General features: G+C 35.1%; 1 long non-coding RNA gene across 1 annotated transcript in view; it reads right to left on the bottom strand.

Annotated features, from left to right (window-relative positions):
* The window catches only part of LOC135215603 (uncharacterized), a 585,258-nt gene that overhangs the window by 204 nt on the left and 577,554 nt on the right, over nt 1–7,500 (bottom strand). The window contains exon 4 of the long non-coding RNA XR_010314740.1: nt 1–95. This exon is cut by the window's left edge and continues 204 nt beyond it. This is a non-coding gene — a long non-coding RNA (uncharacterized LOC135215603). The remainder of the gene's footprint in view (nt 96–7,500) is intronic.

Below are 7,500 nucleotides of genomic sequence, written 5' to 3'. Positions count from 1 at the left end.
CTCCTGGCCTTGGTTCATAGCATCGTTGGGGTGTCAGGTAATACCGTAATGATAAGGGGTTGCCTGTCGGTTGCCGCATACACAATTGGAGAAAGCTGAAAATAAATTAAGGATTACTCTCAATAGGTAAGTGAATCTTCATAAAAAAAAAAAACTCACGCAGAAAGCACACACATACTGGTCAATCAATCAATCAATGTATATATCTCTCTGTTATATCTATTACCTTGCCTCTATCTCAACCTTGGAGTGTATGTATGTATGTATGTATGTATGTATGTATGTATATATACACACATACATACATATATATATATATATATATATATATATATATATATATGTGTGTGTGTGTGTGTGTGTATGTGAGTACATATATACATATATAAAACTGGCTCACCATTATACACTCAATAATTGCCGCATTCATTTTAGAATGAGGTCGTTATGTAAGCAAATAATATATTTATAAAATAAAAAAAATTTTGACATTTGTTCATTTTTCACAATTGCTTAACAGACTAATATTATAATAATTTTTTTACTGCATGCTTCTATACGTACTCTGCCCACACACGCCATATGATCGCGTTACAGATATCATGGGAATTAAGTTGTGAGCAGCGTTAATCATATTCTGGGTTGTAAGGTCACCTGTGATTTCATTTTGGTTACCTTATCTTACCTGCTCGTAGTCAACACGTCAATACGAGGGGTAAAGGCTTTAAGGGGAGATCGTGATAGTAGGTACATCATACTGGGTGAATAGGGTGACAGTCATACTTTTAGCTTACTCCCACTTATATAACTTAAGAAAATACAATAACAATAATTAAGTGAACACAGAACCAACAAAAACCAACATATTTATAACATCCAATATTACTTAATTTAATATAATAGAACAAAGGGGAGGGGTGGGGGTTAGAGACGGCAAGGCCAGGAAAATGGTTTGAGGGAGGAATGAGGAGGGAAGGGGAAAGGGAGGGAGGGAGGGAGGAAGGGAGGGAGGTAGGGAGGGACGGGATGGGGACAAAGGACGTTCAAATGCATAGGTTGGCGATGCTTGGCAACATCATGTAAGTCAAGAGCAAATGCACTAACTAACACCATTTGACAATGCACTTAATTACCAAAAATTAACGGGAAGTGTCTTGTACAGTGCCAATTCGATCAAATAATTAGTTTGGAAGGTATCTGAGAAAAATGATGACTCGCGGTCCCTGAAAATGGATATTATTAAAAATCATTAACTAAGTATTTAGGAGGTTATTAAAAACCTCTTTCTCTCATAACTATCGCAGACACATATTCTGCGTTAAAAACCATATGACAATAATGTAGCACCTGTTGCAAAAATATCAAAAGCACTCCTCAACACACACATATTGCTATATTTCCTATCCAACAGCTAAAATTAAAAAGTAATAGTACTGACTGTGGTATAATATTGTACGGATATTTTCAAAGTAATCTTCAGATACCAATTTTGCATGATTAACTTCCATGGTATTTTCCACTCTTCAAGAAAATGAGTGAACATGCCTGACACACAGCTATAGGCCCAGGTACCAGGGGCCTCGCATCGGTAAGCTTGGTGTAACGTAAGTTTAAACAGGTTTCTGCTAGTGTTACAAAAGGCCTATGATATCAGAAGACAAAAAAAGGATGAAGATTCCCCAAAATAATGTCATAACTTTCTTCACAGTTCCTTTTCGTTGTTATGCAAGATGGAGGGCATTCGTAGAGCACTCTGATGTTAAGTTCACCAGGGAGTGAATCTATGACCATGGTCCATATATATGGCCACGACTAAACCCTTCCCAATCCAATGTACAGGTGAAGCATATCCCATCATGGTATTTTGTCTCCTTTACAGAAAGCCCACTAACCCAGGCTTAATGTCAGCGACAAAGTAGCATAAGGTCAACGGTGTTCAAGCTTTGCAATGTTGGCAACCCTGCAGTGGCTTTCAAACTGGGCGACAGAATTCTTCCAAAATCAACATCCAACTCATTGGAAACAAAGCGGGATAATGAACACATTTGAGGTTACAAATCTCATCAGCGAACGCAGGGACCAGCAGATATTGTTCACTTTGCAAAAATAACTTCTATAAGTAATCTATTTTGGGAGTTTCTCGGAGAAGAGACGTTAAGATTGTTGGGGTCGGAAACAGGGTACTATTGCTGATAGACAACTATTTATGAAATAAAAAGAGAAAGAATCTAACCAAGAGAACAACAGATAGAGGGAAGTCAGAACAGACGCATTGTTTGGTTGAAAAAAAAGAAAAAAAAAAAAGGCTTAAAGAGTGGCTAATTGCTATATTATACGTAATTTCACATAGTATTTCTGTACATAAAAACATTATTACCAATAAGACGCAAATAAAATGGAAATTAGAAGATTTAATAAAATACACGGACTACAAGATATGAGTACTCACGTAAACAAGTGTTAATCCAGACGAGTAAAGGGCTGATATTTACCAACTCTCTATATTCAGTGATGCTTTAAACTTGTAAATAAGTCCAATATATATACAAATAAAAGAAAAACATCGCCATTTGCTTTTGTAATTTTCAAACTAATCACATGAAGATAACTCCTAGTAGGTAGAAAATTATCATAAAAAATGTTTAGTTTTCTGGGGATATGAAGTGTAGAAGAAGCATTCTAGAATCATTTATAGAAAATTGGGTAAAAAAAATCTTCGACAAGAAATATTGACGAGGATCCTCAAACTTCATTTTTGACAATTTTTATACTTTGGAGGAGATATATAATTTTCGTTGTTGGTCTTTTAATGATACTGAAAGCTTGTCAACTGCAACTATCATTTTCTACTTAGCTAAGAAATAGATAGAAAACCCCTACATTTTCTCAACCTTCTATCGTGTTTGCCTAGTATAACAAAGTTTGCTGTGATAACGATAATTTAAAAAGATTTCCGGTAAATAACCAACAAGTTCAGGAGTAAATATGGTAATAGTTAGTCACCAAGGAAATTAACATATTAATGACTTTATCTCCTCCACATACAAACCCAGAGACGCGTCGTTGACATGGAACACTTCATTACTTGAGCATAAGATATTGGATTTGCCTAATGAAGACGCCAAGACGGAGCTACTTAAAACACTGGTATTAACTGGTTTCACATCCTATTCATATCCGCATTGATACACATATTGCTCACCGTTAGCCAACCATGAAGACGTAAAGAAATACATCTCTAGACACAATAATAGTTAATTTTTGTACGCGTATTTATTTTCTGTATCAAATGTCATTATCAGAGCGAATACTTTTTTTAAAGGGACTGAAACCATCCTTCACCTATTAATGATACAAATTGAGGGCACTTTTACCAAATCCATCTGTTTTCACATCGCGGACGCTTTTGACCTGCAGACACGTACTCCTAACAATAATTTATGACTCAAATCAACTGAAATAGATAAGCTGGTGAAAACATGAAACTTCTTACCAAATCTCGTGATAACAATTTATTATTATAATCTAATAATTAATGAAGAAAACAGGTTTAACAAAACCACTAATGGTGAAACAAATATCCAAACCCATAGTCTGAAATGGTGAGGAATTCACGAACCTAATAGGAGATACAATACAGGTCGTTATCCTTTGAATGGCAGTGATTCAAGACCTATTGCGACTAAGGATGGGTAATTCAAGATTGCAGGCAACCAATTAAGGACAAGGGCGCATCCGCTGAAATCCCCAACCGATTTGGGGTTGGGGGGAGGAGAAAAGAGTGCGGATATATGATGAGGATGGAGTTCACGAGGGAAAGGGGATTAATTAGGATGGGCTTAATCAATGTAAGCACTCTGAGATGAGGGAGGGAAGGACGGGACAACTACTATTTGCGACATACTGCATGGCTTTGGAGATAATAGTCAATTTGCCAATTGGTTTACGAAATCTTGTGATCGATTTCAAAGCTTTTCAATAACCTCTTGACTTTGGCAATCTCACTGTTGCTAATTTGCATGTCCGTCAGAAATGGCTGTCCACTATTCTTATCCAAATCCAACTAAGCTTCAGATTTTCAGTAAATGCTTTTCCTCTGTTTTGCATCCTCTTCCTTCCACAAATAATTGATAAGCTTCTAGATCTGCAATTTGAAACTTGCAATAAGCAAAAAGGCTGTCGACTTTGCAGCATGTCGCGCTGCTTTAGCTAAAATGGGGAAAAATAACCTTCTTTTAATTTTCATTGTTGTTGGTCTTTAACCTAACATTGCAGTTAACATACAACGGGTGTTGCTCTGAAAAATCGGAGCCAGTAATCGTAAAGCACGTTCGATTCCTGTCTATTAAGACTAAGCTGTTTCAGTGAATAATTGTCCTAACTCTTCAAATGTGTGCTCATCTTTTGCACACTATAGACCCTTTATGATAATACTTCTCCCTAAATTGACTTCATGTTATCAAGCATCTTGGCCGTTCTCATTTCTGCTATTTACTATCCTCAACTATAGAAAAAAAAAATTCTCTCAAGAATTTACTTTTATGAAATTTACTGTGTCAAGCCAAATCCCTGGGTGCTCTCGGCGACTTAGCGATTAAGCCAGTGAAAACAGAACTCTGGGGTGGTTAGACGGCAAGATAAAGATTAAAAAATGAAGAGGATGAAATTCTAAGATCTAACTGCGCAAGAATAAAGAAAAGACTAGAAAGTAGGTGCAACTAGTGAATGCCTACAGAGCACTGTGTGAGGTGCACCGATGGCATTACTCCCTTACCGTGTACCGTGAGTTTTCTCTCTTTTTCCCCTCTCATTCTTATTATCTACTATTCCTTCTAGCCTGAACTCTCTCTCTCTCTCTCTCTCTCCATAATACACACACACACACATACACACACACACACACACACACACACACACACATATATATATATATATTATATATATATTATATATATATATATATATATGTGTGTGTGTGTGTGTGTGTGTGTATGTATGTAGTGTGTGTGCATAATACATATACAATATAGATATATATATATATATATATATATATAGATATATATATATATATGGTGTCTATCTCTGTCTCTGCGCATATACGCACCTTGTCTTTTACAAAAATCAATAAGGGAATATCTGCACTTTTTTCGTGATTATCCTATCTTTAAATAATAAAACCGACTGCTATTTTTTAAACATTCAAAAAGGTTACAAAATAGATAAACAACCAATAAAAACAACTCCAAATACGTCAGCAACAGTTTTACGTAAAGCATTTTTGTCGAGAAACTCATCTGCGAAAAAATGAATATGCAATGAAGAGGAAAATGAAATTTCTCACGAAGGTGAAAGCTGGGACAAGGACTACAGAAAAATTCGATCATCGCCAGTCTTCTTTTAAAGGGAAAGAAGACGAGAGATGATAAGAAAGACGTAAGAAAAAAAATGTTGCCGCCTCTGGAGGAAGAGAAGACGACATGAAAAGTAAAAAGAAAATGAATTTGCAGTCTTTTCTTTGTTTTTGGCAATAACATTTTGTTTTCATTCAGTGAGTTAAATGTGAAATTATATATCTGCCTATATACAAATGTTTTTTAGAAAGAAGTAAAAAAAAAATGGATAAGCTCTAGAAAAATATATGAGGTAACACGTTTTGAAATGGAATCTTCTGGCTGTACAACTTTATGGCACAGAGAAGCTGATGTCATTGGGAGATTTAAGTATGAAAAGTGATGAGAACAGATAACAAAACAAACTTATAAATATCCATTACTGATAACCTGCCCTCACTATTAAGCTTAGAGAAGAAAAGACATAGAAACATTAAAAAAAGAAAAAGAGTGAGGTAAGAAATAATTGTAATTTCCCAACAAATATTCTGTGTCTGATAACTAACCTTAATAATAAATGTAAAAACAACGTTCGTTTCTTAATAGGACTAACCAAAATTTCCTTTTGTCATACATATTATGCAATATATATTTTTGCCAAACATGATAAAAAAGTGATTATACAGGTGTCAATGTGAGATACAAATAGCGAATCGGCATGATGTGAATTAAGGTTGAGACAGGAATAAGCAAAAGTAAAAATAAAAAATTAAAGAAAAATTGCACACGACATTGGTGTTCCGCCTTATAATATACACCAACAAATACTTTCATACTGACCCACAATATATAAGTATATATCGTCCAGCTTTTACTTTTGCATATTTCTGTCTCAACCTTAACTCATATCATTCCGATTCCCTTTTTGTATCTCACTTTTACAACACCGGTATGTCTGCTTTGTTATCAGTTTTGACAAACATATACGTATATATTGCTTTATATGTATGACAAAAGAAAATGTTGGTTTGGTTAGTTCCATTTAACATTTGTTTTTAAAATATTTATACGACAGAATATTTGCTGGGAAATTACGATCTTTGCCTCACTTTTTGTTCGACCATTTGCATGGATTTTATATATATATATATATTATATAATGTACACACACACACACACACACACACACACACACACACACATATATATATATATATATATATATATATATATATATATATATATATATATATAAATGAATGCCAGACGCCGTTGTCATACTCTGATGAGAGGATCGATAATAAGGCTAGCTAGATAATCTTATAAGGAATGAATCAACTGCAAATGGAAATGGATAACAATGAGGCCCCATGATGCCTTACGGCCTGACTGAACTGTCAGCTGCTCCCCATAATGACTTGTACGGAATTGCTGTTTTCCAAAATTACAAATTTTTTTCCTACGACAATAATTTTCTCACAATGAGTTTTTCTCCTGCCCACAATGGCAAACCAATGTCTGTTTTCGTTGCAAATGGTCGAATGTAATTCAAGAATTTGAAAGGCGATCTAATATTTTCTTTTCATACAGCTGTTCCGCTTGAGCGATGATGACCATCAACTCCAGTGGCTGAACAAGTTTTTGAATAACTGGAGCCAGCAATGGCATGTTTGCTATGCCATCGTCCGACTGAATACATTTATAAAAAATGAATATGTGAAAAACACAGTTAAGATGGCAAACGTCATATAATAAGTTCAAGAGAAAAATCAGAATCAGTATCTAAAATGTAACTTTCATCAACGTCTCAACGTGCTGGCCAATGACGTCTGCTTAAGGAAAACGCTTCCGAGTCCTACTCAATACCGAGAAATCCGAACCTATTTCCACAGAAAAAAAAGAAAGAATTATAGAAGTTGGTAAATGAAGCTACAACTTTGGAAGTCAGTATGATCAGGAAATGATGAAAAATATTTGGCCGTGAGTTTGCTACTATTGCTCTGTTTCTCATGCAGCCTGCAAAAAGAATTGATCATGTTCGGGATGGTTTTAAAGAAACAGAAGAAACTTGCCTAACTTAGTTTAACCTACACCAATATAGGGGTGGATAATAATACCCACATCTTTTTAATTTCACGAAGAAAACATGGTCTTTAAACGAACTGCA

Source organism: Macrobrachium nipponense, chromosome 5 (genome assembly GCF_015104395.2).
Source record: "Macrobrachium nipponense isolate FS-2020 chromosome 5, ASM1510439v2, whole genome shotgun sequence".
Lineage (NCBI taxonomy): Eukaryota > Metazoa > Arthropoda > Malacostraca > Decapoda > Palaemonidae > Macrobrachium > Macrobrachium nipponense.
Note: the sequence above shows the minus strand (reverse complement) of the source record. Positions and strands in the feature narration are given on the sequence as shown.